The 16,505-nt window shown below is 34.9% G+C and overlaps 1 protein-coding gene across 2 annotated transcripts in view; it reads right to left on the reverse strand.

Moving 5' to 3' along the window:
• Positions 1-16,505, reverse strand: part of SEMA3E (semaphorin 3E) — a 279,353-nt gene that overhangs the window by 57,038 nt on the left and 205,810 nt on the right. The window lies entirely within an intron of this gene.

The raw sequence follows: 16,505 nt of genomic DNA on the forward strand, positions 1-16,505 counted from the left end.
ATTTAACAGCTTAAAAAATGAATATTGTATAAATAATTACTGTAATATATGTGTATAAAAGTGATATTCTGATCAATATGTCAATGTCTGGATTCACACAAATGAGATATTAAAAATAAATATTTCCATGAAAAATTATTATTTTACTGGCTTCTATTGCATAGCACATAACCACAGAACTTTTCTCTGAATTTTCCCAGTTTTCAAAATTCTCAGTAAATGATCTCTTTACAATTAATCTCCATTAAGTGCACTATAAATGGTTTGGGTAAAATAGTTTAGAAATAGGACAACAAAAATCAGTATTGAACATTTTGTGGAAAAGACTACTTTGCAATAGAATATTGATGATAAATGTTGTTTTTAGCCCACCATGGCATCTATAGGGAGCACTGGTGGCACAGCAGTTAAGGCTCTTGGCTGCTAACCCACAGGTGGAGGCTGGAACCCACCAGATGTAGCAGTCTGCTTTCGTAAAGATTTACAACCTTGGAAACCCTATGGGGCAGTTCTACTCTGTCCTATAGGGTCACTATGAGTCAGAATCGACTGGACAGCAATGGGTTTGGTTTGGTTTGGTTTGGTTTGGGCGGTGTCTCTGAGCAGCCCTGCCCATCTGTGACTAATGAACCTATAAACAGTCTTAAAGTTCTGAATAACCTCTGAGTGGTGTATGAGTGTGACCCTTCTCTTTAACCTGATCTTGACTTTTCTAGCCACTGAATTTACTCCAAATTATCTACTGTGTCTCTGTCTGGTCATTCTTATTTAATTTACTTCCCTCTTTTTTTTTTTTTTTCTCTCTTATGATATACTAAAGTTGCCATTCTGATACTGCCAGGGCAAAATCTTTCCGGTAAATGCAGAGTTCAGGTGACTCCTACTACCCTCCAGTCTTATCCTTAGAATGGGATCATAGCCTATAGAACAAATGTGGCCTATTGACCCAGAGGTGTGGCTAAACTGAGAGACTATACACTAATTAGTAGAGGACATGAATGCCAGTAAATAATTGGAGAGATTTTTGTGTTCACTTCCCACAGATGACAGATTTGCAGTGGCATGAAGAGAATAAGTTCATTCAAGTTAGAATTATTGTTCTGCCCAGCTGCTGAAGGAGCTTCACCTAAATTTGCAAAACATACCCATAACATTACATGGAGAAGGAAGCAATCAAGTCTATGAACGTAGTACTTGTTTGCCCCTTTAGTCATTGCCACATTATAGAACATTTAGAAAAAATAGGTAGGGTATTATATTATACTTGTTTTAATGTAGTCAATGCCTGGGCCATGAAAGCTGGTGAAGAGATATACTTATCTCATGATCTCTATAGCTCAAAAATTCTGTGAGACTCAACTTTTGATTTCTAATGATGACATTTAGTAGATACACTTAGACACTTTAAATACTCAAATTGAAGCTACAGGAAAAGAAAAATGCATTGCTTATTTATTCGAGCAAGTATGATACATTCACTTAGTCTGTCAAGTGGATGAAACAGAGAACACAAACTGAAGGAATTCTCAGATCAAGAGAATCTCAGGTTTTGAAAAACTCCAGAGTTAGAGAAAGGAAATGAAGTCAACTTTTTTTTTTTTTTTAGAAAAGTCACAGCTTTTCATAAGCTCAGATCATAATCTTGGCTCTTAAGGCTATTGTTGATTTGTGAATTTCAGCATGTGCCTGAGGCTTGAAGTGTCTGACATATATCAGTGTGTTCATTTTAAGAGAAATTGATTGATTCCAGAGGAAACTATATTCACAAAGAAGCCTATAGCCCTGACATTTTGAAAACAATTAGGTAAAACCCAGAATTATTTTAGAATTTTTAGTTATGCACAAGACACAAATCTGTGCAATATAAATCTATTTGAGTCTGTGAAAGGACATACTCTTTTGCGAAACCTCAAATTTGACTCTGAAAATTCTCATGAGAGATATGTGCCTCAGGTCCAAGCTCAGTTATACCTTAACTGAATGCTTCTCACCTTTAACCAGGACAGTTCAAATACCTATCTCTCGTTGATCTGATTAATAGCTAAAACTGGGTCAACAAGTCCAACCTTTTCAAATAATGAGTTAAATTGAGCTTATTTTTTATCTGCTTTTTGCATCACTGCTAAAAATCCACATTTTTAGTATCTTAAAAGATACATATATACATATATATATAATTTTTGTTTAAAAAATGCACGTGTTCTGAAGTTTCTAATTTTTCAATCCACTGTTGATTTAAAAAAGATGAAATAATGGAATATCCCTGCTTTAGATAAGTACCATTCTCTTTGTGTATAAAGGGAATAAAGGTCCAATTACTTCCAAATTTTTAAAGAATACTTTCGTTTTATCCATACAGGATAATACTCGTTTAATACTCTGAGAGTCAAATAATACAAAAATGGTAGACAACGTCAAATTACATTGCGGATTGGGATACTTCTTAAATTTGAACAAGTAAATTGTAATGGATATTTTGAAGATTGTAGTATTTGTAACAAAATAATGAATAGCTGTATTCGACATCAGAAAGTTCTATAATTTCCTTATCGTATCGCTTTGGACAGCTCTTTGACGATGTTTCCAACCTTGATTGGTTACTAGCTGGGCATTTTAATTGCTACATTAGGATGTTTTTATATAGCACAGAAAGTTCCATTTTTTTGTATTAAGCAGAATAATGTCATGTTTTTTCATATTAGTGCAGTATAGGAGCTGTCCATATTTTTTACTTGAATCATGGTATGGCTTAAAAAAGTAATATTGCTCAGTTTTTATAACAAGGACTATTATGATGTTATTACTAAAATAACATTTGATAGATAAAGCTAGTGAAGGGCTGACATTTTTCATGAGTGGCTTGAAGGCTACGATCATTCACAATTTTACCTCAAGTTATTTTTTTGAGCTTAGCCTAATTTGTTGATAAAAGTCATAGCTTTATCACAACTGTTCAGGTCCCTGTGACAAATGAGTGGTCTCAATAAATTTAATCTAAGCACATTATGTACAATAGTAAATGTAAAACATATTTATTTGACACCTCATAGCAGTTAAACAAAAGAGGCCAATCCTAGCATAGTTAAGAACATGCATTTATCTTTCACTTACTGTTTTATGACATTGTGAAAAAAAAATCTGTCAATGATTAAGGCTAATCAAAACTAGAAGTGATTTGCCTTTTTTATGAGCATACTAAAAAATCCATTTTTAACCCATTTATCTGGTAACCCTGGTGGTGTAGTGGTTAAGTGCTACAGCTGCTAACCAAGAGGTCAGCAGTTCAAATCCGCCAGGCGCTCCTTGGAAACTCTATGGGGCAGTTCTACTCTGTCCTATATGGTCGCTATGAGTCGGAATCGACTCAACGGCAATGAGTTTTTATCTTTGCTGATAGCAAGTGTTAAGACTTTCATTGGCTAAATCACACTACATGAAAAAGTTCAGAAAGGTAATTTCTGTCGGAAATAATATGAATAATACAACTACATTTATCACCCAGTTTTATTCATCCTCCCAAGCCTTTCCATCCTGCCTTCTGAAATCTTTACTCCGTGGGAAATAAATCCCTACAACCACACTTAATTTGCAAGATGCTTCCAACACCTCTTTACCTGAATTGATTCATAGCTCCTGTGATAGGCAGAATAATGGTACTCCCCAAGATGTTCACGTCCTAATCTCTGGAACGTAGGAATACCTTATGTGGCAAAAGGGACTTTGCAGATATGATTAAGGCCTTAAGATGGAGAGATTATCCTAGATTACCCTGGTGGGCCTAATGAAAGAGTCAGAGAAGGAGATGTGATTATGGAAGCAGAGAATCAAGGAGAATCAAGCCCATGATTAGTGGCTTTAAAGAAGGGAAAATAGGGCCATGAGCCAAGGAATGTGGATGGCCTCTAGCAATTGTAAAAAGCAAGGAAATGAATTCTTCTTCAGAACCTCAAGGAAGAATACAGCCCTACTGATGCCTTGATTTTAGACCAGAGAAACTCATTTCAGGCTTCTGACCTACAGAATTTTGAGATAATAAATTTGCATTACTTTAAGCTGCTAGGTTTTTGATAATATCTTACCACAGCCAAAGAAAACAAATACAGCTCCCAGGAGGATATTGTTTCCTGCCTAAGTCCTTTCAAGTGGCGGCTCCCTTTTTGTCCACACTTATATTCCGGGAGACAATGCCAATGTAATTCAGGCCCCCTAAAGCAAATTCCATACCACTATACCATATATATATATATATTTTTATACCATAAACCATTCTTATCAGGACTCATGTCACCTGTGTATGCAATCCCTTAAGTCTCTTTGTTCTAGATCATCCCCTATCAAAATCACTGCTTCAAAGAATTCTTCCACATCCTAAATCTACCTTTAATGCCAGGTATGTGCCCACATCCATGTCCATATGCCCATTCCACAATCTAACCTCGTGGCTCCTATCACCTCAGTGGCAGTGATCTTCAAGACCACTACCCTTCAGTCACAACACAAATGCCACCCTGTGAACTTTGTCATCCAGTGCAACCACTCAACTGTGAAATAAGAAGCCTGATTATTCTGTTGACTCGCCAGAGCCTCTCACCCCTCCCGCTCCATTATGTGATTATACATACCACCATAAATATCCTTTGGCTTCTTATAGGCCTCCAAAATTAAGACCCTTTTATATTGTTCAAAACACAGCGGTCAACACAAAACACAACTCCCCCTTCTTTAGTCAGCCCTTAACTTCTTTGTCCATCATTCTCTCATCTATGTGTCTGCCTTCCCCATTCCTAGGCTGCCGATAAGTGCAAAGGAAAATCACTCGAAAATATAGAATAATCACTGACCACCTCTGAGTTTGCTCATTCCTTGAAACTGCTAAGTAATTTATGTTTCTCTAGTTAGTTCTTTTTATAATTCCTTTGAGCTGATATTTACTCAAGCACTCTAATTTACAAACCTCTCTGATTGCACCCAGCAGACAATCACACATCTTATGTTTAATGAGATGTTCAATTATGTAATTATCTAAATAATAAATATTCAGTCTTGCCTGTATGCCACATCCTGAGCCAGGAATTGGAACACAGTAGTAAACAAAATGAAGTCCCAAGCCTCATCACTCTACTGTTCTCATAAAACTACCCAACAGACTTTTCTCTCCTTACTTTACAGTTCCTTTCTGAAATATCTGACACTGTTGCCTGCTCCCTGGCACTTCTTCAGTTCACTCCTTTGTCATTTATTACCTTGGTTTTAACATCAGCCATCCGAGCCATCTTCCCGGCCCGAGTCATCAGTTCTCTACTCTGTTGAGGAATTCTTTCTAAAATGTGAATTTCGTCTCATCACTCCCACACTAAAATCTTTCATTGACTTCCCATGGCCTCCAGGATAAAGTCTAAAGTCCTTCAGATTTTGTACAAGGGACTTTATATCAAGCTCCTTCTTTGCATTTAAAACACTGCTCTTCTAGTCTATGCACCAGCTATTCTGAACTACTGAATTACTGTAGGTCTCTGAATATCCCTTGCTTGGTCTCACTGGTGTGTTTAGGGTAATGATGCCCATATAAACCTCAAAATTTCAGCAAAGACTTCACCATCCCCAGGAATTCTTACCTGACCCCTTCTGCAACACTAGTACAACCTTTTTTGTCCTCCCATAGTATCTCATATGAATCCTTCTTTTATAGTATTTACCATCCTGAATTAATATTATCTATTCGTCTCTCTTCCCTAATGGTTTGTGGGAACTCCTTGAGGAAACATTTTATTCGTCTCTCTTCCCTAATGGTTTGTGGGAACTCCTTGAGGAAACATTCTATGTGACATTTATCTTTGAATCTCCTGTATCAAATAAAAAGCCTGTTAAATAATAAATAACTATTTTGTTTGAATATATGTAATTTTTCAAGAAACAATCTGTTTTCTTATCTCCTTTTGTATGTGACCTGAGCCTATTTTCTTATATATTCAAAGCAACTACAAAACATAGGTGTAGATAGAGATGCTGATTTAAAGCTAGACAATCTGTATAAATTGTTGTGCTGTACTCTGAGCTCTATCTTAGGGCTGCCTATATAGCAGCATCATATATTTTAATAGCTTTTAATTGCCATTGGTTTTAGTGAAAATCATTAGATTGCTAAAATAACTAAAGAAAGAATAGATACGTTAATTTCCTCATCTACTCAATAAAGATGGTAATATCATTTTATATAAAATATCGCTTTTATAATTTATGATGGATTTCTGCCACTGTAATGTTTCAGATGACTATTCCATAATTCAATATCATGCTCGTTGTTTAAAAATAAAAATCAAAGATTGAAGTATTATAAAGCGGATGTATTTTTCCCCAAAGGCTTTGTTAATAACAGTATACAATTTAAAGTAATATGGAGGTTCAATCATTTGTTACTTAAGACTTCCCTCTTTCCACATGCCTCACTTTTTTTTTTTTTTAATGAGTTAAAGGCACTCTCTTGATAGTATGCTTGGTAATGAAACTTCAGTATTGAATTGAGAATAAAGACTGAATAGTTCTTAGTTTTTATCAAACTGCTGACTGGATACTAGTTTTCATTTTTAATAACGTAATTGATCTCATATTCCATGATTTTAAAGCATAGGCTCTATTTACTTTGTTAAGCTACATAAGACAGAAAGGTACATTGATCCAATTTATCTTAATTCCTCGGGTCTCAATATGATATTTTTGCAACTTTATACAATTGAGACATGGAAAAACGTTTAAAAGAAGAAAAGTTTACCTTAGACATGACAGTGCTGATTTTATAATGGGAAACAGGCAAGCAATTTCAAACTTCTATTGCTTTGCTTTGCATACATCAAGCTAACTTCAAAAAACTTCAAAATTAACTATAAATTCAAGAATTCAAGTTTCTCACATTATTTTTAGAGTTCATTGTAGATCTTAAATATAGTGTTTAATTTAGTGTGCAAGCCAATAAAATACTAAAAAGTGAGTAATATAATTTTCTTCTGTGAAGTGGAATTCAGCAGCCAAACCAACCAGAAAAAATTGAGGCATGATGACATTGTCAATGACCCCAAAGCAATTGCGTTTATGGTTCAAGCAATATGCAACGTTGGTGTTTAACCCTATTGAGAATGTTCTGGACTACTTTACTGGCTTTCCTTTATCTATGTTTTAACAGCTGGAATTTCTGCCTGAGTAATGTGGTTCAATTTTACAAGACATAACCAGTATTAACAATGTAGGCTGCACTTTTTTCAGTTTAACATGGAGAAGTTTTTCAGTGGATCCTTCCATGCTTGAGAGAAAGCAGGACATTATTTTACAAACGTGGGCAGGTACATATGCTCATCAGAAAAATGTCTACAAAGTATAAATGGTAGATCTTTCCAGGGGAGTATTCACTTTAGGCCCTGAGGGAAGCCCTCAGCACCCATCCAGCCTGCTGTAATTGTAAGGTATTTTCAATAGGTGTGAGTCACTGCATATCAAGTGTTAAATGTGATGCCAGTTAAATGAAATGAGAGTTTTATGAACTAATATTATTCTTGTCCTCAACACCACTGGGATATTCTGAAAAATGTCAGAAGAAAACTAAAATATTACAAGTACTATAGGGCAAATCAAACCATCAATAATTTTACTAGCTATTTCTAATGGTTAGAGAAAAAATAGTAAAACACACAGGGCTCATTACATATATTTTTGCCAATAATAAAAAATAAGCAAAGACACAGTTTGGATTTATAAATGTCTAGAATAAATAACCATAATTTTCCCTTTAACTCTTTACATGGTAGATATTTAAAAATGTATACCACAAATGACTTTTGAATGAGATTTACTATACCATTTTTTTCTTTTTTCTGTCAAGCAATAAAAGTACTAATTGAAAATACTAGAAACTTTTTCCAAAGACTGATGAGGATGCATAAAAAAATACAAAAGAATGTGAGTTGTTGATAAAATTTTTATTTTAAGGCTAATAGTTTTTTTTTAGTTTTATGTTTTAATTGCCTTTTTTAAACCTTTTTCCTTTTAAAAAAAGTTACATTTATATAATACTTTACACTTTAAAAAGTATTCCTGCATACATTACCTTGTTTTATCCTCAAAATGAGCCTGTGAAGTTTTTAGTATGAATTTATGGATTTAAACATATTTGATGTGCTTTAATCTGTTATTATCCTCATTGATAGAACACACTGTCCATCTTTGGCCAGTAGGTCCCTCTCTTCAAGTTAACTACCTAAGTCTATGTGATGTAACGCCTAATAGTTTTGACAGCTTTGGGATTAATTATTACAAAAATCTTTGTACTCTGGACACTCACAAAAAATTTTATCCCATAAAAAAAAAATCTCAAAATGCTCATTGAATAAGTGCTTTCTTATTTTCCATAAGAAACTGTTCAGATTTTTTCCAAATCCTAAAATTTTGAAGATAGAATTTTACAAGAACATTGCTGTTGTTAGTTGCCATCAAGTCTATTCCAACTCATGGTAACCCCATGTGAAGTGTTAAATGCGAATAGTTAATTTTAAGGGAAGAGACAAGACAAAACCATTCCAAAAGTGAAAAAACGTATGGAGCTAATCAAGATTTTATTTGAGAAAGTAGCTCCAAAGCCTTTACTTCATAGGGTCTATAGTACTTATCAAAGTAATATATGAAAAGAGTTAAATATGTTTCACTGATAAAACATACTATGATCATAGTTTAATCTCATTTTGGGGAGAATTTATAATTTAATTGAATATTTCATAGATTTCCTGTTTATATACTTAATGTTTTTCTCTAAGAAAGTCTTCAGAAAATGTTATATATTTCTCGTATACATATATATGGACTTTAAAATTCTAAGAATACATTTGAGTAAACTTTCATTTAAATGAAGACTAAAATAAAATAAACTGGTAGTAGCGGTTTCCAAGTGTCTGGAATACATTATTGTTGTTATTAGCTGCCATTGAGGTGGCTCTGACTCATGATGGTCTTAAGTATAACAGAACAAAACACTGCTTTTAATAATACATAATATAGATAGAGACAGGTAGATATAATCAAACCAAACCAAACTCCTTGCTGTCGAGTTGATTCTGACTCACAGTGACCTCAAAGGACAGAGTAGAACTGCCCCATAGGGTTTCCAAGGCTCTGTATCTCTACAGAAGCAGATTGCCACCTTTTTCTCTGAGGTACGGCTGTGGGATTTGAACCCGCCAACCTCTGGCAGATAGCTGTCACTTAATAAAAAATTGTAAAATGGTTCTTTGGAAAACAACCTAAGTAAATTGAACAACAAATCTTTTTCTTGCAAAGGGAACATGATAAGATACTACTGACATAATTATGTGGGATTAGGCTATGTTGTTTTTGGTTTTTAACCTACACATATTTATTTAATATGTTCACTTTCAAATGCAACATAAAAAATAAAGTGTAAAAGCATAAAAATGTGCTATGCAAACAAACTTTCAGAAAATAAGTTAGTATTCATTCCATATATTATAAACTTGCCAATGAGTTAATGCAAGTGTAATGCAATGTTATGCGTTACAATGCTGACTCTTGCACACACCCCAGATCTACTGAATGAGAACTCTAGATTCAAGGGCCATGTAATCTTCATTTCTGTCAAGTTCAACTAACGTTTCTACCAGAGTTCTATATCAACTTTCCAAGTAGTTTACTAATAAAATAAAATTGATCATCACTGGGTGGATGCTGATGAGTCAGCTCATGATTCTGAAAACTAACAAAGAAAAAGAATTAAGCATTTATATGCATATCCATGAAAACTGGAACATAAATAAAAAAGAATAAAGCATTTATATGCATAGCCTATAAAAACTGTACTATTGTGGAATCCAATAGTAGAAGAGGGAATTTTACTTTTATAGAAGTTTTCAGGCCAATATATAAAGAAAGAGTAATAAACAAAAAGAAAGAGTAGTAGAATATTATAATTTTATGACTTCAAGTAAAATAATTGGAGCCCTGGTGGCTCAGTGGTTAAGAGCTTGGCTGCTAACCAAAAGGCTGGCAGTTCAAATCTACCAGCCACTCCTTGGAAACCCTATGGGCAGTTCTACTCTCTCCTATAGGGTTGCTGTGAGCTGGAATCAACTTAATGGCAACAGGTTTGGATTAATACGATAATTCAGTACAGCCCTTTTTATGGTCTAACTTTTAGAACCAGGGCATTATTTCACATACCTCAAAATAAATAAAAAATTAAAATCATCTTGGATGTTGTTGGGGCGGGGGAAGGCTAAATTGGAATGTTATAGTAACAAATGAACTTAACTGTATTACAAATGACTAACATAACCACACCGAAGTATAGGTTGGGGTGGGGGGTGGGAGAACTAACTTAAATACCTTTGTGGAAAATAAAAACTGTAATGCTAAAGGCAAAAAGAACTATATAAAAATACTTTGCTGTAATTAGTAAATTTGTTTTTCATAGAAACAAGCATGTTCTAGGATTTGTATTCTAGGTTTGAGCCAATAAAAAATCTATCGTGGATAATGAGAGCCAGGTTTCTCACAGCAGGAGAAAAAAGTTAAAAATAAGGGCAGGAAGAAGGATAGAATTAACCTGGTATTGTTGGATTGGAATCAGAAGTATAAAACTATGAATTCATTGCTTTTAATAATATGTAATACAGATAGACACAGGTAGATATAATCAAACCAAACCAAACTCCTTGCTGTCGAGTTGATTCTGACTCATAGTGACCTTGTAGGACAGAGTAGAACTGCTCCACAGGGTTTCCAAGGCTGTGTATTTCTACAGAAGCAGATTGCCACCTTTTTCTATGAGGCGCGGCTGTGGGATTTGAACCCGCCAACATTTTGGTTAGCAGCTGAGTGCTAAACCACTGAGTGCAAACCAGGGCTCCAGAAATAGATGTAGATGTGTGTGTATATTTCCTACTTTTATCCGCTGAGAGGACCTAGAAACAATGAGACCCAAGTAACAAAGAGCACACTTAGCACCCAGATCATGGTTTCTAAATGCCATTGTCCAAGTAAAATGTCAGGGGTCCATGGAATAATGGCCAATTTCAAGGACTTGAGCAGGAATATTATATGATGAATGTGGAACACGCAAAAAAGTAACAAAGCGTTCAAAAATGATGGGGGCATGGCAAAGGACACAGGACCCATCCTGAAGGAACTTGCAATGGTCAAATTTGTAACTCTTTGAGCAAAAAACAAAGTAATAATAGTAACAGATTATAATCCTAGAGTAAAATAAATATCCATGAACAGATGTTGATATAAATAAGTAATTAAATAGGTAGCAGTGACAGCTCCTCCTTACAGCAGAGTTCCAATTAATAGATTTAGAAGGAATGGTAGAAATACAAAATCACTGTTTGGTAGACACTGCAGAAAAAATTATTTCAGGCAAGAATCATCAATGGCTGCTAAAATCAGTGGGCAAAAGTATGATGAGAAGTAGGATATTTATACCAGGTGTCTTTCCACAGAAAACTGCTCATCTGAAAGGAAAAACCAGTAGGCACCACCATAACTAAGTGATCAATGAACATCACTGATGATGATGCCTGTGACATCATGTATCTCCTAATTTAATGCACTGAGAAGGGTATGGCATCGATTCTGTGGTATTTTTGCCAGAAAAAAAGGAATATTTCACAAGCCCATGCTGAGAGACAATCTACAAAATACTTTCCACAAAATACTCTTCAAATGAGTCAGGGTCATGAAAAACAAAGACTGAGGAACTGTTGGAGAAGACTAAGAGAAGGACAATTGAATGCAATATGAGTTCTTAGGTTGGGTTCCAGGCCAAAAAAAAATGGATATTAGTTAAGAATTAAAAAAATTTGAATAAATTTTTATATGTTAATAATATAGTATCAATGTTAACTTCCTGATTTCAATATTGTGCTGTTGTTGTTGCTGTTAGTTGCCATCAGGTTGACTCCAACTCAGGGTAACCTTATGTATAATAGAACAAATCAGTCTTTGAAGAAATACAACCAGAATGTTTCTTAGAAGCAAGGATGGTGAAACTTCAACTCACTCACTGTGGATGCATTAACAGGAATGACCAATCACTAGAAAAGGGTATCTTGTTTGGCCAACAAAAATGAAGGCAACTCTTAATGAGATGGAATGACACAGTAGCTATAACAATGGTCTCAGACATACCAACAATTATGAGGCTGGTACAGAACTGGGCAACGTTTTGCTTTGTTGTACATAAGGTCAATAATTATACTGTTTATGTAAGATCTAACACTTGATTAAGCTGAGTGAAGAATATGCTGGAACTCTTTGTACTATCCTCCAACATTTTGTAAGTCTGAAATTATTTAAAAATGAAAATTTCTATGAAATGCGGCAGCTCTCTATGTATATATATGAAGAGATTTCCAAGATATATGATTAAGTATGAAAAACAAGATATACATGAGAAAGTGTAACATGCGTAAATTTTTTAAAAAATACATATAAATTATATGTTTGCATATAGATAGGTTTTGCCTGAAAGCTGAGAATATCAGAAAGATATTTACCTCTATTTTATTGACTATGCAAAGGCATTTGACTATGTGGATCATAACAAATTATGGATAACACTGCGAAGAATGGAAATTCTAGTATACTTAATTGTGCTCATGTGGAACCTGTACATAAAACAAGAGGCAATCATTCAAACAGAACAAGGGGATACTTTGTGGTTTAAAAATCAGGAAAGATGTGCATCAGGGTTGAGTCCAGGGGTGGATTATCCAATAGACAAGGTAAGCATAGCGCTTACCTTGCTTATCAGATCATCTGTAGTGAACAATTTCACATTTTTTCACCACATCAAAGATTTTGCTTCTAGATATGACTGGCATCTGTCTCTCCCAACCCCACAGCAACTTCCTACATAATCAAAGCCTATTTTCAAATTTCCAATCACTGACAGGGATGGATTACACAATAAGCAATGTAATCACAGGCTTACTTTCTCACTACACATTAGTAAGTAAGCACAAGTAAGCCTGTGCTTACCTTGATCACTGGATAATCCACCCCTGGCTGTATCGTTTTACCATACTTACTCAATCTGTATGCTGAGCAAATAATCCAGGAAGCTGGACTATAAGAAGAAGAAAGGGATGTCAGAATTGAAGGAAGATTCATTAATGACCTGCATTAGGCAGATGACACAACCTTGCTTGCTGAAAGTGAAAAGGACTTGAAGCACTTACTGATGAAGATCAAAGACCACAGCCTTCAGTTTGGGATTACACCTCAACATAAAGACAACAAAAATCCTCACAACTGGACTAATAAGCAACATCATGATAAATGGTGAAAAGATTGAAGTTGTCAAAGGTTTCATTGTACTTGGATCCACAATTAACCCCCATGGAAGCAACGGTCAAGAAATCAAATGACACATTGCATTGGGCAAATCCTTTGCAAAAGACCTCCTTAAAGTGTTAAACAGCAAAGATGTCACCTTGAGGACTAAGGTGTGCCTGATCCAAGCCAGAGTATTTTTAATAATCTCATATGCAGGCAAAAGCTGGACAATGAAAAAGGAAGACCAAAGAGGAACTGATGCCTTTGAATTATGGTGTTGGTGAAGAATATTGCATAAATTATGGACTTCCAGAAGAACGAACAAATACGTCGTGGAAGAAGTACAGACAACGTTCTTTAGAAGCAAGGATGGCGAGACTCTGTCTCACGTACTTTGGACATGTTATCAGGAGGGACCAGTTTCTGGAGAACGACATCATGCTTGGTAAGGTAGAGAGTCAGTGAAAAAGAGGAAGCCCCCCCCATTAGATGGATTGACCCAGTGCTTGGAACAATGGTCTCAAACACAGCAGTGACTGTGAGGATGGTGCAAGATCGGGCGGTGTTTCGTTCTGTTGTACACAGGGTCACTGTGAGCCAGAATCGATTCCACGGCACCTAACAACGACATATTGATAAAATATTTCTGTAGAGGATTAAAAGAAAATGAAGGGAAAGAACCGAGGACTTCTAGATGATGGCAAGAAACGGGAAATTTACCGTTCATTGTTTATCATTTTGTGCCTTAGGAATTATTTGTACTAGATATATGCATTACCTACTCAAATCATTAACAAATATATATGGGAATAACCACTATATAATATGTACATACACACACACACACTGTGAGACCTGGTAGGTTATTTTTGAATTCTTTTGTTTTATTCTTTTCTTTTTTTAAAAAATTATGACATGTGCAACACATGCTCTCTACTATGAAACAAGTTTGAAGCTGAATATTTAAGCATATTCATAACCACTTCTTTACTCTTTCTAATCTTGTTTCCCTATGATGAACTAGATATCAGGGTTTGATACTGAAAATTTGTAAATCCAAAACTAACTAGCAGCAACTCTAATTGATTACTAACACTGATTGGGTTCTTACTACTCTGGTACTGTTTTCAGGATTTCATATGCATTAATTCTGCTCTTGGCAAGTACAAGGCTCTTCCAGGGTACAAAATGGACAGCCACCTGAGAAAAGCGTTAAAGTAAACTGGGCATAAAGGTAGTGATATTGATGGACACACACACACATGCACACACTTGCCCTTTTATTTGCTCTTTTCATTATTTTTTTCCCTGAAAAACAAGTATTAGAAACTCTGGGTTAAGCTACCAAAAAGAAAAAAAAAAAAACGTTGCTGTCGAGTGGATTCCAACTCATAGCTACAATAGGTTTTATCTGGACTAAAAAAAACGTGTTAGGCTCTGTGTGCAAGTTCAAATGATAAATCTTACTTTAACTGTTCCTCTGGGTCATTGTTTTCTTTTCTCTGCCCTCTCTGTTTTCCCTATTTGTTTCTCCTTTTTTTTTAATTATAATGAGTTACTTCAAAATGTACCAATGTGACTGAATCCTGATGACTTGGAAAATGTTAGAGATGCAAAGTGAAAATGCTTATGCAATTACTCTTCAGCAGATATAAATCATTTATTAATGGCACCTGCCTTCAGTTCAATCTTTCTTTTTTAATGATTACAATTGCCGTTGGAATCCAAACTAATTTGTGACACAAATAATAATTATGACAAGTATGACAAATTATTCCATTTTATAAGTATAATGACAAAGATGCATGAAAAGAATTTTGCAAACTGAGATAATCTTGAAAAAGTAATTTTTATTTAATGCTACTTATTGAGAAAAGGGGAACCCTGGTGGCATAGTGGTTAAGAGCTATGGCTGCTAACCAAAAGGTTGGCAGTTCAAATCCACCAGCCGCTCCTTGGAAACTCTATGGGGCAGTCCTACTCCATCCTATAGGGTCGCTATGAGTCGGTAATCAACTCGACAGCAGCGGGTTTGGGTTTTGGCTTATTGAGGAAAGACTGCCCATATATGAGGAAAAACTAAATCTCAAGATTGAGAATAAATTAAAAGTATTTTCAAACTCTACAAATAATAAAAATACGCGTAGTATTGGAAAAAAAACTAAGACTATAAAAGGCTGAATGTTGGCAATATTTGCTGAAAATATTCCCTAAGGCTACATTAGAAAATAGTATAATTAAATACGTAGTTCTGAGATTAAGAGACGGAGCCCAGTGTTTTAATTATTTGAAAGATAAGCACAGTCTCCTTACGATTATAGCTTTGGTCTGATTTTTATTCATCTTATGATCGTCGTCTTTGAATCTGGAAAATGGCAAATTTAATGGGCTAGAAATCTGATCACATACAGCTTGTCAGTCCCTGCCTGTACTACCCGGTTAACCCCACCTTAAATTTACCACCCATGTAGAGGCTGAAGCAGCATTCCATAATAAGTATTTCAAGTAGCTTGCCTGGAATCTCTTTACATAAACAAATGATACTATATTCAAAGCAGGTTTGTATGTAAAAGGGCTGTAGAAAACAAAGTTTTATAGTAATTGGCATCATGGCCTAGATTTAATAATTTCAGCTCATTAAAATGCAAAGAACTTTAATGAATGAGATAATGATTAACTGGCTTATTTTTTTTTTAGCAGTTATGGACATATTATCACTGTATAAACAATTTAGAGCAAATTTGATATAAAAAAGAGTGATAGTAAAATGGTATTTGTTCAGTCAAACCAGATGTTTAACTTCGGACATTTTCTATGTACTGTGCCATAAATTAACTGGCAAAGTATTACGTAATATGCAATTGGGGAAAACTTAGATAAAATATGTGACTGAAGATAATTTTATAATAATTTATATATGACTATCTATATTAAGAAAGGAAGCCCTGGTGGCATAGTAGTTATGAGCTACAGCTGCTAACCACAAGGTCAGCAGTTCGAATCTACCACCACTTCTTGAAAACTCTATGGGGGCAGTTTCTACTCTGTTCTATAGGATTGCTATAAGTCGAAATTGATGGCAATGGGTATTATATTAATAAAAGTAAGCATGTATATATTTAATATGTAAAATCATATAGGACAATGCTAGAACCAATCCTGAGGAAACA

This window comes from Elephas maximus, chromosome 8 (assembly GCF_024166365.1).
Source record: "Elephas maximus indicus isolate mEleMax1 chromosome 8, mEleMax1 primary haplotype, whole genome shotgun sequence".
NCBI classification, from domain to species: Eukaryota; Metazoa; Chordata; class Mammalia; order Proboscidea; family Elephantidae; genus Elephas; species Elephas maximus.